A 22,158-nucleotide genomic window follows, 5' to 3' on the forward strand; every position below is an offset into this window, starting at 1 on the left:
GTTGGATCTAAAGTGCCCTTGGAGTGTGGAGAGTGTGGGTAACAGAGGTATAGCAGGAAAATATTGGAACATTTTTTTTTCCATCTCACCTTTTTCCATTTAGTGTGAGTGTGTTGTACAAAGTGAAAAATATGAAAATATGCTTCTTATTACAGATGCATGCTCAGCAATTGTTTCATTGGTAGGTGGCATGATCAAAGAAACTTTAAAACTGATCTAAGCTTAAAGTGGAGGGTTAGAGGTGAGGGATAGCTGAGATCATGTCCATCTTAGTACCTGACCTGAGGTGCAGTCAGCTCAGAGTCCAGGAGGGTGCAGGGACAAGGTATTGGATGAACAAAGTTGGCCCCTAGAATTGACAGATGAGGAAACTGAAATAACTCTGAGGTGGGAACTTTGCTCCAAGGAGTATGTGTGCAGATGGTGAGAGCCTCTCATTGCTGCTGTGTCTGCAGCCTGCCCTTGCCTGATACCCAGCCTGCACCCAAACCCCACTTCCACCCACCCCAGTGAGCACAGGTTCCCTGCCCCCACCCCACCCCCCCACCAACCCGCACCCGGCACGCTGGCAGCAGGCCTCTCTGAGCTCCTCACTGGTTCTTGATTAGCAGAGCAAGGCAGGGTTGGGTGGTCACCCACCACATCCTCTCCCAGCCTGGTGGGAAGACCGTTGCAGGTTTCCTGTCCCCTGACTAACTGGCTAAAGGAGAAAGAATTTAGGCTCCAGACAGGCCTCAAACTTTGTCAAGCTGGGTGACCTTGGGCCCAAGACATAATCAGTATAAGCTTCAGTTGCCCTGTAACATGGGACTAATCATGGTACTTACTATACCAGGTTGCTGTAAATATTGAGTGGCCTCCTGTGTGTATAGGATCTGGTACACAGTAGGTGTTCAGTAAGATTCTTAAGCCTCCCCCCTGCCCCGCCTTCCCCCTCCACCTCTGTCCCCCAACCCTTCCACCCCACCCCCACCCCTGTGTGCAACAGGTGCCCTATAAAGAACCTGTTGAACTGTGATTTGCCATCAGCATGGGAAGGAGAATTCTGAAGGTAGACAAATGAATCTTTGCAGAGCACCTTCCTGCAGAAATTAACAGCACCCCCGCCCCCATCAAAAGCATCAGGCACTCTCCAAGTTCACCCACTGGCAGAGAGGTCCCTGACTCTCCACCCAGCCCCTTTCCCTCTTTCTGCACTGCCTTCACTTCAAGCCTGAGCTGAGGGTGACACCTGGTGGCCATTCCTATATCTGCAGGACACAGTGACCCCCCCCCAACAAGAAAGGTGTTGCGGTTTGAGGGTGAGGGAGCCATTCTTTCCAGCACCTCCTCTGTAACTCCCAGCTCCCTCTCAGGGCTCAGGGAACCTCAAGGATATCCACTACCCTACTCTACCTGAGAGTAGCTGGAGCTCTGAGGGTCGCGCCTGCTTGATGGATAAGATGATGGAGGCCTTTGCCCAGACCCTGGCCCCAGGCAGGACAATGGCTACCCTTCCCCCAAGTGCTGCTGGGGCCTTACAGGCATCATCTCCTTCTCTTCTTATCACTGGGGCCTAGTATCACCAGGCACAGCAAGGTTAAGCCACTTGTTCTCAGTCACACAGCTCCTAAGGACCCGAATAATTAAGTGAGTGGGACACCCGGCAAGCCTCGGGCGGATGGAGGACAAGAGGAAGTGGCCCGCCCCGAGTTCCAACCCAGTCTTGCCCAACTGGTGAAGTTACCTCGCTCAAGGGCCTTGTGATGGCTCATCAGTCTCCTTGACAGTACCATGGGGCGTCAGGTAGAGTGGTGATTTTCAAACTGGCTGAATATGAGAGTCACCCTAGGAGGATTTTTTAAATACCAACGCTTGCTCCAGTCCTGGCTGATGAAATAAAAATCAGGAGGCGTGGGGCTGAGTATTTTTAAAAATCTTTCTAGATGATTCTACACTTGTGAATGCAGCCCCTGGGATTTCGCATCTCTCAACTTCACTGCCCTCTAAAGGTCATCAGCTCCCTCTTCCCTGAAGGACCAGCCCCTCCTCCCTGAGCATTCTCTGCACATCTTCCCTTCTCCACCCAGACCCCCAGGGCAAGCTGCCTCTCCATCCTTGGGGCCCCAGGGAGAAGACAAGCCACCAGCCCTTCCCAGAGGGGGCCCAGCAGGCTTGAGCCTCCTGAATCTCTGACCCCCGGCCTGGCCTCTGGGGTGGGGGGCAGGGAAGGCCACTGGGAGCTTAACCCCAACAGGATGAAGGCGCCATAATGAGGGTCAGGCGGTTGGCTCAGCCTGCGGAAATCCCCAGCTTAGTAGGGGTGGAGGGGCTTCAGCCTAGGAGGGGCATCAGGGCAGAAGTGAGGGGGCAGGGGAGCCCAGACACATGGAGACCCCAGGGCCCCTCACCCCTAACCACCTCCTGAGAGGGCCTACTAGAAGCTCAGCACAGTTTACCCCCCTTTCAGGGCTGCTGACCCTCAGGGAGGGAGGGAAGGGCTGACCAGCCCCCCAACCACAGCCAGGATCATTCCCCCGAACCCAGCCTTTGGCAGAAGGAGGAGGGCGCTGATGGGAAAACGGAAAAAGGCTACGTGAGCGTTCCCAGGGCAACACCGACTTCTCTCCAGCCTGTAATCCTCAGGCCTTGAGTGAGGGATCACTTTCCTCTGCGGAATGTAACACCGAGGGGACAAAACGGGGCAGAGGGACCTGGGGTGGGCGTGGGGGGCGCCAGAGCCAGGGAGTCGACTCTGCTGGGGGTCATTTCCAGCCCCCAGAAGGCCCTCCAGGAGGTGACAGCACAAAGAGGGGAGGGATCGTCCCACCCCCAACTCAGCCCAGGGCACGCGGTCTAGGGCTGGGCTGCAGCTCCTAGCAGACCCCCACCCAGAGCTCTCACACTGGGGGTCCCTTTGCTGACCACTCATTTATTTGTAGGGGCAATAACAGGTTCTAAGAGGTTAGAACCAGCTAAGGGCAGGACTTAGCGACCGAACAACAACAAAGACCACGTAGCATCAGAACCACACCTAAGAGCCCCAGCTTCCCTAGAGGTGGCCCAGATGGGCCGGCAAGGACTGACAACCTGACGGCTCCAGAGTCCCCACTCCTGCCACAGCCAGCACCCTCCTGCCCTGCAGGGTCATAGGCGGGGCATGGCAAGCAGAGGGGAGGGGCATGCTAGTTACCATAAAGCTGTGATGGCTGGGACCAGGCGTGCTCACACTGAGATTCAACACAGATTCCTCCAGAAAGCCTTCCAGGCTGATCCACAGAGGACCGAAAGTCCCCCTCCCCACACCCAGCCATGACCTCCCAAAGGGTGTTCCACTCCCTAGCCTCACCCCTGGCCCAGCACGTAGGTTCTGCATCAGCCTTGGCTTTGCTCACTGGGAATTCTCCATGACCCAGGAAACCCTGAGGGCAGGATTCTGTAGACAGAGTACTGTGCCCAGCACAGCACTAGGTGCTCAGAGGGTCTGGAGTGAGAGGCTCTTGGAAAGATGGGACAAGTCAGCTCAGGTCACAGAATCTGGAAAGAACCAACAATGGGAAGTGACCTCAAAACCCATCTGGTCCAGCCGCTCCCCCACCCACCCACATAACCTCCCATCTGGGGGATGACCTTCTGCCTCAACCCCTGCAGAATCAGGTATCTTCACTCATTCTTTCGTTCATTCATTCACCCAATGGATTCACCCCACCAGCTTCTACATCTCAGGGGCAGAGGCAACCCAATTCATTTTCAAGGGCACGAGCTAAGTCCTTAACAAGAGGAGCCAGGAATCCATCAGCCATTCTTGCCGGCCCTGGCACAGTGCTAAGTAGAAATAGAAGACGCTGACCAGCTAACCCCAACACACACATCTCTGTTGCATGGCAGTGTTTACACCCAGCACATCCTGGGTTTCATTTCACACTCAACAACCATCCCAGGTGCTGCGGGCCTTCTTGATGAGTGGAAGCTGAGTCTGAGTGGAAGAATGACTTTGCCAGTGTGAATGAAGTGAGCCAGGATGCAGCCTGGACAGCTGTACTCCTGGTCCAGTGCACGCACACACACACAGACACACACACTGATCAGCTGGGGTCTCATGTGAAAGATGGGTTTAGCCTCGGGGGGAAAGAAAATGTGATTTAAGCTCCTAACTGTAAAATAATAACAGCGAAAGCAGGCCACAGGCCTGCTGGGTCCCAGACACTGCACTGTTTGTTAAAGGCAAGAGAAGCCAGTGGTGAATCAAGAGCTCCCACCACCCCTCCTCCGGGGCCCAGCTGGGCTGCCCTGGGCGGGCACATGCACGCACGCACACATGCACACCCCCTGGTGGCGTGAGTCCCTGCACGTCCCAGGAGACGGGCTGTCCCAGCCCCTTCACTCCCCTCTGATAAGCCAGCGGCTTCCAGAGAGCCAGGCACGTCCCCTTCAGGCTGGCCATGTAGGGCACGTGCCAAGCCAGCTGCCAAGGCCCCGGTCCCCAGACCCTCTGGGCCCTAGAGCCACCTCCTCCATGGCTGACCTGCTCAACCTCAGGAACGGGGTAGGGTGGCGACCAGAATGTGAGACCCAGAGCCCCCACCCAAGCCCTTCCTCAGCCTGTGCTGCAGGCCTGGGGACATCATGAGGGGCCTGAGGCACCCTTTGTGGGCACCCGGCCCCTGGACACACTCTAGGCGGTACAGAGAAGTGAGGAGAGGCTGGGAAGAGGGGGGCAGATGAGGGTCCACCAGGAAAGCAGGCGACCAAGGGGAAAGTAGGAGTGGGCCTGGGAGAGGCAGAAATGTCTGTGTGAGATCTAGGCTGGGAATCAAGGAGACAGGGAGAGCTTGGCGGGGCGTGCTCACCGGGTAGGTGGAACTTAGGAGGGAGTCACCATGGGAATGTGGGAGGAGGCAATTAGCGAAAGGACTCTGGAGCAGGTGGAGCCGGGCTGGGACCTTTGTCTTGCCACTCAAAAGCTGGCTGACCTTAGGTGTGTGGCCTAGTCTCTCTAAGCCCCATCATATCATGTGCAGAAAGGGGACAGGCGTCGTACCCACCTTGCAGATTTGTGGGAAGTAAACGAGGCCTTGGGTGTTAAAAGCGCCAGCACAGCACCTGGCCCACAGGATCTCCTCTGTTCACAGGAGCTGCTGTGAGGAAAGTGCAGGAAGGGGTCTGAGAACAAACCCGGGGTTGTTAGCAAGGTGGTGTGCAGGGCAGAGACGCAGCGGAGGGCCTGGGGCCACAGACTCCGGGTAACCTCCAGGTCCCTGTCCCTTGAGGGCTGTAGAGAAGACGGGATGATGCCACGGCTGCTATGTTGGATCCCAGAGGATTCTGGGAGCACACGTCTCACCCCACGCTCTCACCGTTCACACCAGGGGACTACAGAGAGGAAGCGGGGCTTGGCCAAGGTCACTCGGACAGCAAGGACAGGAGGCAGGTCTGCTAACCCCCAAGCTGCCTCCCTTCCCTGTGAGCCGTGCTGACCCCTGTTTAGAAGGAGTCAAAGGCCCCCCTCTCCCCAACTCCATGAAAGGGAAAGACCTGGAAGGCACGTTTCCTGGAAAGGAAGATGAAAGGCTGGGCTCCCGTTCCCGCCCGGGCTTGAATGAAGACCTTGCCGAGGCCTGTAGAATGTGTGGGCTTCCTGCAAAGCCCAGACCAAAGGCACCTCCTCTGGGAAGCCCTCCCTGCCCACACTGGCAGTGGTCCAAGTCTGCGTCCTGCAGTGTCCTCTCTCTGTGGCTTCAGCCCAGCCACCACCCTGGGCAGCGGCCAGGCTGTTTGCTGCACTGAGCAGGCGTTTTTGAGGCCAAGGGCAGGGTCTTGATCAAGCTGGAGGCCCCAGGCCCAACATGGTGATCAGCCGAGCGCTGGTGTGTATGGAAGGAAGGAACCCTGACCAGTTGGGCCCAGAGGCCCTGACCAGGGGGCCCCGGGGTCAGGTCCTGGGGCAGCTGCCGTCCGGCCCTGGCCTGCCCCTCCCTGCCCTGTGCCCCATCCCTGGGCTAAGATCAAGTTTCTGGCGCAGACCCTACCCTGTCCTGAATGCCTGGCATTTACCAAAAGGGCAGAGACAGTGAGAAGGGCCTCACCTGTGCCTTCCGCTCAGAGAGGAGCCGGGCAGCAGGCCGGAGGGAGAGGAGTTAGGTTTCAAAGTGCCCAAAGATGACAGAATGAGAGCGGATCCTCGCCCTGTCCAAACAGACGAGGATTAATAGCTAGACTAGAGGATATGAGGCAGACGAAAAGAGGACAGCAGCCAGACCCCAACAGGAACAAAGGCCACGAACAGGCAGGTAGAGGAGATGTAGGCCCCTGAAGCTAACAAGCAAGAGAAGAGACACTGACAGGGGCTTCCCTGGAGGTCTAGTGGCTAAGACTCCACACTCCCAGTGCAGGGGGCCCTGGGTTCAATCCCTGGTCAGGGAACTAGATCCTACATGCCTCAATTAACAGTTGAAGATCTCTCATGCCGCAGCAAAGACCCGGTGCAACTGAATAAGTGAAAAGTAACTTTTAAAAAAGAAGAGGCACTGACAATCACAGGCATCACCTCTGGAGGATGGACAAAAATGAAGAGAAGGCCAGCCCTGCAGGGAGGTGGGGACTCAGCAACCCTGAGCTCTGTGCAGCACAGACAGGGGTGGGCTGTGCTTAATTGAACCCAGTAACCCCACTCATGATTACATTCCAGGAATCTCAGCCCCGACCTTACGCTGTCTCCACTGGCCCAGCCCCTCCCTGACCCAGTCTGTCTGGTCTTATTGTGGTTATTCACTTTCTGGTTACCTCTGCTTCTACATCTGGATAATGAGGACCAGAATCATTGGCAGGGGGATAAGGATGAAGATTAAATGAGGAAGCGCTTCATAAATGCTCATTCATCACCAGGAATGCTCATTCCTCCAGGGGAGGAAGCCAGCCGGGGTCACACAGCCAGGCAGTGGCAGAGCTGGCTTATTCACAGGTGCAGGACACAGAGCCAGCTGCCATCCCCTCCTCTTCCCAGAAGGCTTGCCGGCCAGTAGACAGATTGTCTGCATTCAGAGTCCAGAATGATGTCCCTGGGACCATCCCCGCTCCAGCCCCCAGTCCTACTCCTGGAACCTCCAACTCTGGGGAGCCCCAGAAACCCTGTGGGGCAAGATGCAAGCCAGTGGGGGAGGGCTAGGCAAGAAGGAGGCAGAAGCCTTTATCCTTCCCCCAGGAGCACACAGGGGTCACGGGATATCTGTGGGAGAATGCATCCAGACTCAGGGCCTCTATCAGGGGCTGCTGAGTGAGACCTAAGCCAAGTGTCTTAGCTGGGCCCAGACTCTCTTTTCACAACAATAGTTAATAAAAGTAATAATCATCCAACAAGTGTATAGCTCCTACTATATCCAAGGCAGCATTCTGTCTACCTTGTGTATATTATCTCATTTAATTCTCACAACAATCCTAAGAGGCCAGTGTTGTTATTGTTCCCATTTTAGAGATGAAACTAAGGCTCTGAGAACAAGTCACTTAACTTGTAAACAGCAGAGCTAGGATTTGATTGCAGGCTGTCTGCCTTGGGTCTGTGTCTTTAATCACCCCAATACACGCTCAGGGAGTGATAGCCCTCCCCAGATGGTGCTTCTCATTTCCCAGGTGTCTGGTGGTTGTCGATATTGAGGCTCAATCACAAAGGGGCACAGCCCATGCCTCTTTCCCCACTAGGCCTCCTGGGAGCTCAGATGGTGGGGAGACCAGGCAAGGCAGCAGCTGGTACCCCATTTTCACCCACATGCGTGGGGCAGGGTCTTCAGCTAGGGCATCCAGTGCTGTCCTGCGGGCAGGACCTCCACCCACCTCTTGCTCAGGAAAGCAGAGTAGGAGAAAGTAAGCTGAGAGAGACAGTATTAGAGGGATGGACTTGAATTCTTTCTTTTTTTCCTTCTTAATTTGAATCATTCCTACAAAGTTGACCAAAGTCAGTAACAAATTAAAATTCTGAAACACCCTCACAACCAGTCATAGTGTGGCCCTGGAGAATCTCTATCCTCTGTTATACGGCAGCAGCTGGGCATCACCTTCCCTCTCCCCTCCAGAGCTTATCCCTCTGCAATAAGTGGCTACATATTCGTTAACCTCTCTGGGCCTCAGTTTTCTCATCTGTAAAGTGGGGATGATAATAGCATCCCATAACAATTGTTACAGGTTTAAATGAAGTAGGTCCATATGTAACATATGTACAACCATCAGCCCAGTGCCTGGCATGTAGTAGGCACACAACACTGGCTACTGGCATGATACTGCTATCAGCACCAGCCCCAACCAAGCTGTGGGCTCCACTGGGGAAGAAAACTTTGTTGATCTTTGTCTACCTCAGCATTTTCCAAAGGGCTTAGCACACAGATGCTCTGTATCTTTTTTTTTTTTGGCTGCACTGGGTCTTCATTACTGCATGAAGGCTTTCTCTAGTTGCGGTGAGTGAGGGCTGCTCTTCCTTGCTGTGCGTGGGCTTCTCATTGCGGTGGCTTCTCTCATTGTGGAGCACGGGCTCTAGAGCTCAGGTTAAGTAGTTGCTGCATGCAGGCTTAGTAGCCACTCAGTGGCCCCAGGGCACGTGGAATCTTCCCAGACCAGGGATCAAACTCATATCCCCTGCACTGGCAGGCGAATTCCCAACCACCGGACCACCAGGGAAGTCCCAGCATTCCATGTCTTAAGCTGAGTTTTCCAGAAGCAGATCTGGAGAGAGGGTTCTGGCTAGGCAAGTTCCTAAGGGAGTGCTCCCAGGGGACGTGAAAGGGACTGGGGAAGCAAGAGGGGAGAGCAAGAGGCCAGGAAGGGGACGGAGGATGCCTGCAGTCCACGCTGTATAGGGGGCTCAGGACTGAAAGCTGTTCCCATGCCAGGCCAGAGAGCTGGGTCTTGCCCACCCCCGTGTCACAGTCATTGGCTCAGGGCCGCCTGGGGCATGAACTTCTGGGCACTTCTGCTGCTCCAGTAGCGGAAGGCAGTCTGCAGAGAGCTCGCACACAGGGAAAACGCTCGAAGGGCAGCTGGTCCTCAGAAATGGAGAAGAGGTCCCAGGGGATCTGCTACACTCAGTAACTGTCTTCTGGGTTGAGCAGAAATCAGCCCCAGCCCAGCCTTAAGGGTTGTGGTTCCCTGTGAAGTCCAGGGTGGTGGAGACAGAGGGGAGCAGCTTTAACTTACCCAGAGTCCCAGCTGGTCAGAGCCAGGAGGGTCCTCTGAGTAGCCAGCCGCCCCACCAACTGAGCAAGGGCAGGCCTGGGGCTGCCTGAGATGGTCTAGGAGCCCCAACTCCGTGCCTGACACAAACGCTAAGTTCTTCACCCCGGTTCACTCATTCCATCCTCGTATCTTCCTTAGGTGTATCCTAATTTGGACATGAGGAAACTGAGGCATGGAGAGGGTGAGGGACCTGCTTCAGGCCTCCCAAGGAGTAAAGATGATTAATGTCATTAGTCATTAGGAAAATGCAAACAAAACCCACAATGAGATACCATTTCACACCCACTGGGACGGCTATAAAAAGGAAAATGACAAGTGTTGGCAAGGAGGTGGGGAAATCGGAGCCCTCACACACTGCTGGTAAGAATGTATAATGCTACAGCTGCTGTGGAAAACAGTTTGACTGCTCCTCAAGAAGTTAAACATAGAATTACCATATGACCCAACAATTCCACTCCTAATAGGGACCCCAAAAAAAAAATTGAGAACAGGTGTCCAGACAAAAACTTGGACGAAAATGTTTACAGCAGCACTATTCACAGTAGCTAAACGGTAGGAACAACCTAAGTGTCCATCCGATGATAAAAAGATAAACAAATTGTGGCCTATCTGTGCAATGGAATATGATTCAGTCCCAAAAAGGAATGCCATGCTGGTTCCTGCTACAACATGGATGAACCTTGAAAACCTCATGCTAAGCCACGGGCTAAGCCAGTCACAAAAGGCCACATACCGTGTGATCCCGTTTCTATGAAATGTCCAGAATGGGCAGATTCATAGGGACAGAAAGCAGATCTGCGACTGACAGGGGCTGGGGGAGGAGAACAGGGGTGAGCACCTGATGGGTGCAGAACTAGAGATGGGAGGGTTGCAGAGCCCTCGAATGCACCAAGTGCTGCTGAATTCAGCAAATCAAATTGTACACTTTTAAATGGTTAAAATGGTAAGTTTTATGTTACATGCATTTCACCACCATTTTAAATTTTTAAAGAAATTTTAGCTTATTTATTTATTTTTGGCTGTGTTGGGTCTTAATGGCTGCATGGGCTTTCTTCTAATGGTGGCGAGCAAGAGCCACTCTCTAGTAGCAGCGACAGCTTCTCATTGCAGCGGCTTCTCTTATTGCAGAGCACGTGCTCTAGGATGCCCGGGCGTCAGTAGCCACAGCACGTGGGCTCAGTAGTTGTGGCCCACGGGCTTAGTTGCCCCAAGGCATGTGGGATCTTCCCAGATTAGGGATCAAACCCGTGTCTCCTGCATCAGCAGGTGGATTCTTTATCACTGAGCCACCAGGAAAGCCCTCACCAATTTTTTTAAGTTTAAAAAAAAATAACGATTGAAGGACAGAGTCTGGGACAGACCAGGACAGTTTGTGACCCTTCCCTCCAGTGGCCTGGAAGCAGGCAACAAGGTCAGCCACGGTGTTTGGGGATGAACAGAACAAATAAAACACAAGTCTGCTGGACACGGTGCTAACACAGACATGGGGTGCAAGTGGGGTGGTTTTTGCCTTTTCTTTTTTTCTTAGCCTCATTGCTTGGGATGCAAGATCTTAGTTCCCTAACCAGGGATCAAACCGGTACCCCCTGCAGTGGAAGCTCTAAGTCTTAACCATGTACCACCAGGGAATTCCCCTCAAGTGGTTTTAAACATTTCTGAGACTTGGCCAGCTAGAGAAATGAAAGCTTTGGGCTTGAGTTCAGGCAGATGTGGACATAAACATTGGTTCCAGCACAGACTGTGTAAGGATACACACTGCGTCCTTTCTGGACCTCAGTTTTCTCACCTAGGAAATGGACAGAAGAAGAAGACACTGGCTGTGTTGCTAAGAGAATTCAGAGACTTGACCCACGTGGGGCAGCCTGAGGGACAGCACCCGACGTGCACTCGCTGAGGGCTCAGCGAGGCCACCCTTTTCTCCCCTGCTGTCCCTACATGAGCCCTTGATGTTTTATCCCGACCAGATGGCCCCTGGACAAACACCCAACCCCTGTCCAGCTTGCCCAGTGGACCCTGCCCATGGGATATTTGCACTTTCAAAAAGAAAACCAGTTAATCCACAGGAAGTCTAAGTGATACAGAGAAAGGGAGACATTGTGGGTTCGTCCAAGTACTCTTTAGGTTGTGGGAAGCGCTTCCTTTTCCCCCTAATCACACCACTTAGGCAGCTACCAGCTTCCACAACTCTTTCCTACACATGCACACAAACACACACACACACACACACCTTCAAACCGCTAAGCCAACATTCTCGAGAGCTGATCCCCAACCGTGTTCTCACCTGCCCACAGCTCAAAATGTCAGTGTAAGGATGCCTATCAATCTTGCTGGGAAAAGACTATTTCTTTTTTTTTTTTTTTTTTACGTGGACCATTTTTAAGGTCTTTACTGAATTTGTTACAATATTGCTTCTGTTTTTATGTTCTGGCTTTTTGGCCATGAGGCATATGGGATCTTAGCCCCCCAACCAGGGCTCGAACCTGCACCCCCTTTATTGGAAAGGAGAGTCTTAACCTCTGGACCACCAGGGAAGTCCCTCTGGGGAACGACTATTTCTTATTTCTCTTTTTTTGGTATGACAATGTTCAGTTTTTAGGATATGATAATAGAAAATTAATTTTAAATTATTCTTTTCATTATTTTTCTTAATTAGAGGATAATTATTTTATAAATCTACGATAATTTTTGCCATACATCGACGTGAATCGGCTGTAGGTATACCCGTGTCCTCTCCATCCCGATTCCCCCTCCCACCCCTCCAGGTTGTCACGGAGCCCTGGCTTTGGGTGCCCTGAGTCATACGTCAAACTCAAACTGGTTATCTATTTTACGGTAATGTGTGTTTCATAAATTATCCTTATGTCTTCACTTAACAAAATAAGGTGCCAGTGGTCCCCACATCAGTTCCCAAACTGACTTTTTGAAATTTTACTGTAAATCTTCAAATTCAAGGAGAATGACTTTCTCTACCCTCCCACCCCCGACCCCCACAAGTACGCCTTATCTGCGAGGGGAGGGTATGAGTCCTGCCTCACTTGCTCGCTGGGTTGGTAGATGGCAGGACCCTGGGGGGGCTCTCTCCATGCCCCCCAAGGCAGCAGACTGACTCCAGGCCGGCCTCTGGATACCAACAGATTGCGTCCTGCTTCCTGGTGCCAGGGGCCATCCTCCAGCTGCCACATGGGTGACGCACAGCCATGGCACTGCCGCCTTTACCAGGCCTCTGGTTCGGCATCAGGAAGGGCAAGCCGTGCTCAGGGACCAATTTGCCTCTGGGCCAAGTGATGCTTCATTAGACTGTGTGGACCCCACTCAGCCTGGACAACTCACAGCCTAAGCCCCTCGACCTGAGAGGGGCCAGCGGGCATCACTGGGACCTCCTGGCCTCTCTAAGTCCCTCGGGTTAGACCAGACCATTCTAGGTCACTGTGCTACCACCCAAGACCTCTAAAACTCCAGTCAGGAATGGAACCCAAACTCCCCACTTGAAATCCTATGTTTGACTTGGAAACAAAGTAAGATACTCCTGTTCTGGGAGATGCCAGGCTCAAACCTGACCCGCATTAGAAACCGTCAGGGACCATGAGGAACCAGAAAGGGAAAAGGGGTGAGAACAGGACAGACGGAGGGCAAAGCACAACTAAGGGTCCATGCCGGGCGGGGCAAGGGCTAGGTGCCGACAAGGGAAAGCTGAGTGAGGCAGTGAGACGCACCCCTGCCCTGAGGGGCTCCCTGTGAGCAGGTGGACCCAGGGAAGAGCCAAGGTCGGGAGTGACACCTTGTAAGTCTGTTTATTTCCCAGACTCACGACCCCTATCCACCCAGAGCCAACGACCAAGTCAAAAAGTCAGAAAACGGGACTTCCCCGGGGGTCCAGGGGTTAAGAATCTGCCTGCCAATGCAGGGGACACAGCTTTGATCCCTGATCCAGGAAGATCCCACATGGCATGGGGCAACTACTGAGCCTACGTGCCCTACAGAGAAGTCCTTGTTGCTCCATGACAGGGGAAGCCTGCACACCACAGCTAGAGAGTAGCCCCCACATGCTGTAACTAGAGAAAGCCTCTGCGGCAACGAAGACCCAGTGCAGCCACACACACAAAAAATAATCGGGAAGTTACAGGTTGCGGTAAACCCTAGAGGAAAATACACAGAAGGTGAGACAAAGCCAAGCGGGGGCGGGGATTTCGAGGGGGGTGGCTGAGGGCTTCTCTGAGGAGGTGACACTGGGAATGAAGTGGAGGAGGATGAGAAGGGAGAATGTTCTAGGCAGAGAGCAGCAGGTGTTAAGGCCGGGGGCAGGAAAGGACTTGGTGAGCTCAAGGAAGAGCAGGGTGGGGCAGTGTGGCTGGAGTGTGGGCAGCCATGGGGAGAGAGGAAGGAGACAGGTCAGGCAAGGCCTCACAGGCTGCAGTCCATGGGGTCACAAAGAGTCGGACAGGGCTTAGCGCCTGAACAACAACAAGGTTAAGGGCTTTATTTCCATTTACCAGATACTTAACTACCTTGCTCAAGGTCTCACAGCTGATGAGTGGCAGAGCTGAGGTTTCAGCACCTAATCTGACATCAAAGCCCCCTGTTTTCTTTCCTCTACCCATTAACAGCACTGAGCTGGCTGTTCCGTGGGTAACTGGAAACTGTTAATGACCAATAACGGCAGGGGCTTTGGGGTGGCCGGTTTGCCAGGGGTGTCTTTGTGGAGGAATTGACCACTGAGGACTTTAAGAGTGAGGAACACTCTGGGGAGTTCCCTGGTGGTCTAGTGGTTAGGATTCAGGCCTTTTACTGCTGCAGCCCAGGTTCAATCCCCAGTGTGGGACCGAGAGCCCACAAACCATGCGGTGCAGCCAAAATTTAAAAAAAAAAAATTTTAAGTGTGAGGAGGACTTTACCAGGTGGAGAAATGGGGGGAAGAGCATTCAAAGCAAGAAGTCTGTGGCCTGTTTGAGAGCCATAGGGTTATGGAGCATAGACGTCACAACGCGAGAATGTAGGGTGGGGTCTGGATTATAAGAATGTGCAAACTGACTCACAGGCAGTGAGAACCCAAGGAAGGTTCTGGAACAGTTTAAGCTGTATGGAGGAGCTCACGTGATGTGAGAAGGCCACCTGGGAGTAGGGCAAGCCTGTCTGAACCCTTCCCACCCCAGACCTGAAAGCCAGGCCGGCAACCAACCCCAGCCAGCCCTCCTCCACGCCTCTGCTCCAGGGCCCCGCCAGGCAACGCCCCGGCCCAGGCTGTCCTGAGTTTCTGTGCCCACTAGGTGGCGCAGTGCACATAGAAATGCGGTTTGATCAGCCCGCAGAGGGGCTGAATTTTCACAGCAGTCGGTGTTTCTCTCACTTTTATCCCCACTCTTCACCACCTCCTGCCCCTCATAGCCAACCATTTGCATGTGTTCTTGGGAAAACCTCCGCCTGCATTTTCTAGTTTCATATTTAATACACCACATATTCTTACTGTTACTCAGCACCGTGTTTTTTTAAAACCCACTCATGTTGCAATGGTGGGTGCCCTCCACATGTATTTACCCACTCTGATGGTGATAGGCACCCACATCCCCTTTAACACCCCTCAACAATCCTGTAGGAGCTCCCTTGCCCGTGTCCCCTGTGGCCCTGCCAGAGAACCTAGGGAGCAGAATTGCTGGGTCACAGGGCATGCGTTGACAATTAAATGCACACCTCCAGCCAGCTTTCAACTCACCCAGTTCTTGGAAGGTTCCTGGGGAAAGTCTGCAGCCTCATGGGACCATGTGGCCTGGCATCCTCCCTGTGGGCTGCCCCCAATTCTTTCCTCTTGGGCCTCAGGGCAGTTGGAGGGCTGCTGGAGGGTGGCCTCTGTCAGGAGTACCTTACAGAATTTCCTGTCAGTCCAATGGTTAGGACTCTGCTTTAACTGCCAAGGCGAGGGTTCAACCCCTGTTTGGGGAACCAAAACCCCACAAGCCGTATGGTACGGCCAAAAACCAGAACAAAACACGCAAATGAAAGAGCACCTTGTGATTATAAGACCTTAGGTCCTGCTGTCTCTCGCATGGCCTGCTCTGCTTATCTCTACCCAGCCTCCAAGGCCAGGCGGGTCCATGACATGTCCCTATCCCTGTCTTCAGGAGTCTCTCTGGTGCTAAGAGCCATTCTTTCCTACTCCACCCTGCCACTGAACTACCCCAGTTTTCTGCATTTTCCCCAAGGTCTCTGCCTCAGCCTGTCCCTCCCATGTGATCAGTTCTTTGCTATATGTCCATGGGCAACTTACTTAGATTCTCTGTATTCTCTTATGTAGATTCTCATATTGTCTGTAATATGGAGATAGTCATATCACTACTCATATCGTATCACATAGATATGATCCCTCCTGGCTGCTGCACTCAGCTCTCTCTGTGACTCACTGATGCCCTGCTTCTCACACATTCAAGTAGCTATAACTCCTCCTGCAGGAAGTCACCTCTGATTGAACCAGATATGCTCCTGAAGCCCTTAACCCAACTATCACCTAGTAAGCGCTCAAATATTGGGGGAGCTAAAATTTAAAATAACGATAATGGCTGTGATTCATTGTGCACCTACTATGTGCTAAGAGTTATTTATCCTACTTCATCTTCACCAGAGCCCTGGAAGGCAGATTTTATCATCCACATTTCACAGAAGAAATTTGAGACTTAAAGTGACTTGCCCAAGGTCACAGGCAGGTAATTGTCAAGGTCAGGGCTGGAATACAGGATTGTCTGACACAAACGTTTTCCCCCTACCCTACCCCACCTCCTTCAGAATCTCTTCCCCCCATCATCCTTCCCCCATATACCCTGTGGGTGTGCTGCATTTGAAAATTAGTTTTCAGTATACACATAATTTAGGTATAGAGTCTCCTTATAAAAATGTTAAAGCAGTTCAGACAGAGCTGTGTCACCTGGAAGCAAGATCTTCCACTCTGCCCAAAGAATCCCACTACAAATAGCATCCTGTGTATCATTCAAGCCCATTTTCCATGCATTTTTGGGCATTCTTCTGCATGTGTAGGGCATAAATAATATGGCTGAGTGTTTTTGTTTGATTTTCCATAAATGATGTGAGTGCACTGTGTCTCACTCTTCAACATGCTTTTCCCCACCCAGTGATATGTCTTGGGGAGCTGCGCCTGCTTAGAGCCTTGCCATCTTTCCTTGGAACTGCCATGTGCTATTCCAGAGCAAAGATAGACTTTGCTTCCAGAACTGCCCTCTACATGTTGTTAACAGTTCTCATGATTAAGTAGAAGACTGAGGGGCTTCCCTGGTGGTCCAGTGGCGAAGACTGCAAACTCCCAAGACAGGGGCGCGGATTCAATCTCTGGTCAGGGAACTAGATCTCACATGCTGCAGCCAAGAGTTCACCTGTCATTCAAGATTCCACATGCCGCAAGGAAGATCAAAGATGCTGCATGCCACAGCTAAGACCTGGGCAGCCAGATAAAATGAAAATTAAAAAATTAAAGTGAGGCTGAAATGCCCACCGACATACAGCCGTCCCTGTGTGCTATGATGTGTCCTATGAAGGGTGTGGACAGTCGCCGCTTCTAACAACACGTGTCACAGTTCTCAACTGGGAGCCACTGAAGGCTTTGGGGAGCCTCAAATCCCTGAAATCTCACCTACAGTTATCTATGTGTGTGGACTATTCTGGGGAGAGGGACCCCAGAAAACCTCACCAGTTTTCACGCTTCCAAAGGGCCTTATAAAAGCTGAAATGCTGTCCCACACTACCTTCTGTGCCTTTGCATAATACCGCGTGACGAGCTCACAAGAACAGGGCGGGCGGCATGAAGCATATTCCTTCCCAGAGGTTGTGCCAACAAGGATTCCATCTAGTGCTGAGATGACCTTTCAAGTCAGATCTAGGTCAAAAGTCTGGCTCCAACCCTCATTGTGGGCAACTAAGTAATATCTGAGCCTCAGTTTCCACTTTACAAAGTCAGATGACTAATACCTGCTTGGTGGGGTTGTTGTGAAGACAGAATAAAACCAGCTGTGCCAGGCATCCTGCCCCACCCTTCCTGTCTGCCCTGGGGCCTTGGCCATCCGTTCCCCCACCCTCCTTCTAGCAGCATCATGGAGACTGAACACCCCAGTTCCTGGCCCTGGCACCTTAGACAGGTACCAGTTACTCCTCCAATTTGAGCTTCAGTTCCTGCATCTGTAGCGCAGGGTGAAACCCAGTAAGACTATTGGAGCCTGACTCCTAGGGTGCTGGGAAGTCAAGTTGTCAGTGCACGAACTGATTGGAAGTGGGCTGCTGGCCAGAGAGTGGTCCTCAAAGTGCTCACTGTCGCTCTGGCCCCTGGGCACACCCCCAACATCTGAAGGGCAAGAAGGCACCACTGAACCATCACACTGGGTGATCAGGGATGCAGAGACCAAGGGATGGCACCAAGTGATGGCTTGCTCTCCTCGAGTCATCTTTCAGTCTAAGTCAGATGAACCCCTAAATCCTTCCCTCCTGGGGTCTTCCCCCAGAGCCCCACCTTCCCACCAGGCAGTTTTGTGCCACTCTGCTATGAGGGGTGGGAGTCAGCTTCCTGAAGCCTGGGCATCCCTGGAGGCCCACACACGTGGGTCTTCTCCTGCTGCTAAGGTAACCTCCTGGTACTCACCTTGCTAACATCTTCTTACCAAAGACCCGGCACAGCAAGGGGAGAACCCATATGTCTGTGAAGAGGTGCTCGGGTCTCTCCAACCTAAAGAACTCCTTGAGAAGCAGCTGTGACACAGGGAACTCAGCTTAGTGCTCTCTGGTGACCTAGACAGGTAGGATGGGGGCAGGGGTGGGTGTGGGAGAGAGGGCATATAACATATGCCCTTGAGGCTAATTCTTGTTGTTCAACAATATTGTTGAGCAATTATCCTCCAAATAAAAACAAATAAATAAACAAAAAGCTCCTTGGGGGCGCCCCCTAGCTATAGCCCACCTCTCCTCTTGAAGAAGTTCCCTTGCCACGTTCCTCACCTCCCATCCCACTGGCTTTGCCTGGGTGTTCCAACTGAGGGATGGGTTTGGAGAGGCAGAGACAGCCTTTCCTCGGGTGTAGGAGGGGGCTGGTGGGGGGTGGGGAAGGACCCACACTCTCTGTCTGGGAACCCATTCAGGACTGGGTGCCAAGGACTGCACCGTGAGACAGGGCACTGCCAAGGAGCCCGCAGGCAGCTGGGCAAATGCAATGAAAGGCAGAGACCCGTTTCCTCCTTTCCTTGGCCAGCGTAGCCCCCGGGGGCCGCAGCGGACAGGAAACTGCAGATAGCTGGCCTCCAGCGGGAAGAGCTGCCCTTGGCAGGGTGGAGGGAGCTGGCCTAGGAGGTGACTGGAAGTGACTGCCAGTGTCCGCAGAGCTCATGCAGCTGGCGCTTCCGGAAGACAATTTTAATAGCTGAGTGAGGGCACGTAACCAAAAAATATTTCCACCAGAGTCAGTGCCGCAGAAAGAGCAGGAGCTATGAGGTCAGATGCATTGACTTCAAACCCTAGCCCACACCTGACCCCCTGTCCCCTGACCCTTCTTAGCTAGGCTTTCTCAGCCATATCTCAGGCACCTGTGACTGCAGTGTCACTGTGAGGACTGCTTGGGATAGAATCTGTCAAGTGCCTGGTACAGCCGGCACCAAGTAAGCCCCTAATACGTTGCTTTCTTAATACACTGGGGTCTCTGCTCCTGCTACCGTGTGCTAGAGACCCCAGGCCTCTAGATGGGGTGATGGATGAAGAGGTGGAGTGTGTACACCAAGAGCTGCCTCTGCGGGGGGAGTGGCTGCACATTGACCGTAACTGGGTAGCAGTGTGCCTAGCCTGGGTTGGGGAATTGGGATGGGGCCCTGGGATGGGACGGGGATGAAAGGTCACTGTACTATAAGAGAATAGGCAGCACTTTGTGAAAACTGTCAATAAAACTGGACAGGGAACAGCAAGACAAACCCCAAAGTGACCCCAAAGTTGTGAGTCTGTAAGGTAGGAAGGTTACTGCCAGAACAGTCATGGAGAATGAGCAGGGTTTCAAAGCTCTGGGAAAAGTGACTCACCAAGGTAACCCATGGAGAAGGAAATGGCAACCCACTCCATTATTCTTGCCTGGAGAATCCCATGGACAGAGGAGCCTGGCACAGCCTACATGTAGTCCATGGGGTCACAAAGAGTCAGACATGACTTGGTGACTAAACAAAAGTGACCCAACCTTCAGGCAACCCCACAAGCAGCTGACCTTGACCCCCAGCCCAGAGTGTCTCATGTGGACCGAGTCCCTCCATCTGCACTCTGTGAGCCAAAGGACCCAGTGCTCTGATGACCTCAACTTGCTGCTCTATCATCTCAACCGTTTAACAAGCTGCAGCCTTCTAGATTCTCCATCACCTGCTCTACTGCTGAGGCTCAAGTCAGGGCAATGGGCCAATAAACAGAAATCAAGCGCAGAGATGCATGAGTTCTATGTGGGTTTCATTCCTACAAATCTACACTGCTATTTAGGAACCAATGTTTCACGATAATTCCCATTCACCTGCCTGAAGTGATGGCTGCCCTCTGAACCCTGTAGAAACCACAGCCTCATAAACTGCTTTGTAAATATCTTTACTGTTTTCTAAATGTTTGAAGATATTAAAAATATTTTTGTGCGTGATTGAAAGCAAATTTAGGAATATTCTATATTCGGAAAAGAAAGAAAACAAATTCCAGTTAAGGGTTCCTTGTTCATGCCTGGCTAATCCTGGTACAATATATCCAAGTTACGACCAAAAGTCACGTTTCATTATGGGTTTTCTCCAGAAAAGCACACATAAGATTCTTTGGACACAAACATGAACTCCAGCTTAACAGGGTTATCAGTCCAGACTTGGCATGGGAAGATAGCCTATGAGCAGGAATCACTGGGCATCCAGCCAGTGTGTGCGAAGTCCACTGGGGAAGGATCTCCATGCAGATATGTGAGGCTGTGGGCTTCCCAGGTGGCGCTAGTAGTAAAGAACCTGTTTGATCCTTGGGTCAGGAAGAAACCCTGGAGGAGGGCATGGCAACCCACTCCAGTGTTCTTGCCTGGGAAACTTCATGGACAGAGGAGCCTGGTGGGCCACAGTCCACAGGGTCACAAACTGTCAGACACAACTGAAGCAACTTAGCATGCATGCATGCAACCCTGTCCAGCACCAGTCCCTGGAAATATATCATAAATGTCAATGTCTGCCGACTCCTATACTAGACACCTGTACTGACTCCTAAATTGAGAATCCAAATTTTAACCTTTGAGCTCTCAATATTTTTTGTGTGCATTTACGGAGCACCAGAGAGACAGCCATGAACAAGACAGATGCTGTTTCTGAGCCCCGGTGGGGGGCGAGGGTTATCAGTTACAAAGAGGTGTGGCAGCACTGTGCTAGGGTGGGAGGGATTGGTACCAGGCATAGCAGAGGCCCCATAGAGTAGTAAGGAGGGATGCTGGACTCAACTCCACTGTGCACTTACTCCATGTATAAAATAGGGACCTCAGCCCTGCCTACCACCCAGTGTCATCATCGAGGCTGCAGGAAGCCTTCGCAGTAGGCACGAGGTGAGATCACAAAGGTAGAGACATCTGTCCAGCCAAAGGACTGCAGAAGTAGAGGTTTGCACTCAGTGAAGTTCAAAGACCACACTGACCCCAGTGAGGAAGCTCCTGGCTATCCAGGAGGAGGAGAGGGCTGTGAGGAGGCCTCTAGAGCCCTGGGACCCAGTGAGTATATGAAGAGTCGGAGGGGAGGTTTCAGAGAACAGCAACACAAATCTGCTTCCTCCTGATCCCATCACCACTGCACACCATGCCTCAGGAATACCACAGTCACGCGGGAGCCCCAGTCCTCCAAGCTTCTCAGGAGCAATGCGGCTTCCTACCCCTGCGGGCTGGGTACTGCAAGCCCCCAGGCAAATGTATTTTTCAGAAAGTTCATCACGTCTCTAAACTCCGTGGTGAAAGAAAGTATTCAGTGATGCTGCGAGGTGAAAAGAACTGGACTGGGCCCCAGAAAACCCAAGCTCTGATTGAATCTGCTGCTTTCCTCTGTGAAATGCAGGGGGCTCCTTAGCCCCCAGATTGACACAGTCATAGTGAAATGCTCAAACCTACATGGGTGGGAATTTCTCCACTTCTGTTTGGAAATGAACTCAGGCCATAGCTGGGTTAGCTGCGATGTGTCCTTGGTGAGAGAGGTACCCTACGCCTTCCCCAAAACAAACTTCATATCAACCAGCAGTGACGCTTAGGAAACACAAAGCTCTCCTCTCCTTTAAATACTCACCACCAACTTGAACACAGGGAATCTATTCGTTTGACATTTACTGCACATCTACTACGTGCCAGGTGTTGGAAATACAGAGTTAAGAGAAATACTATAGCAGGACTTTCCTGGTGGTCCAGTAGTTAAGAATCCACCTGCAATGCAGGGGATGTGAGTTCAATTCCTGGTCAGGGAACTAAGATCCCACATGCCAAGGCAAGATCTTATCTATGACACAACTAACACCCAATGCAGCCAAATAAATATTTTTTTAAAAGAGGAAGAACAAAATCAGAATTGAAAGAGACAAGTGTACCTCAGTGTTCATCTCAGCACTGTTTACAATAGGTAGGACATGGAAGCAACCTAGATGTCCATTGGCAGACAAATGGATAAGAAAGCTGTGGTACATATACACAATGGAATATTACTCAGCCATTAAAAAGAATGCATTTGAATCAGTTCTAATGAAGTGGATGAAACCAGAGCCTATTATACGGAGTGAAGTAAGTCAGAAAGAAAAACACCAATACAGTATAACAATGCATATATATGGAATTTAGAAAGATGGTAACAATGACCCTATACACGAGACAGCAAAAGAGACACAGATATAAAGAACAGACTTTTGAACTCTGTGGGAGAAGGTGAGGGTGGGATGATTTGAGAGAATAGCATTGAAACATGAATATTA

The sequence above is a fragment of the Ovis canadensis genome, chromosome 20 (assembly GCF_042477335.2).
Source record: "Ovis canadensis isolate MfBH-ARS-UI-01 breed Bighorn chromosome 20, ARS-UI_OviCan_v2, whole genome shotgun sequence".
Taxonomy (NCBI): domain Eukaryota; kingdom Metazoa; phylum Chordata; class Mammalia; order Artiodactyla; family Bovidae; genus Ovis; species Ovis canadensis.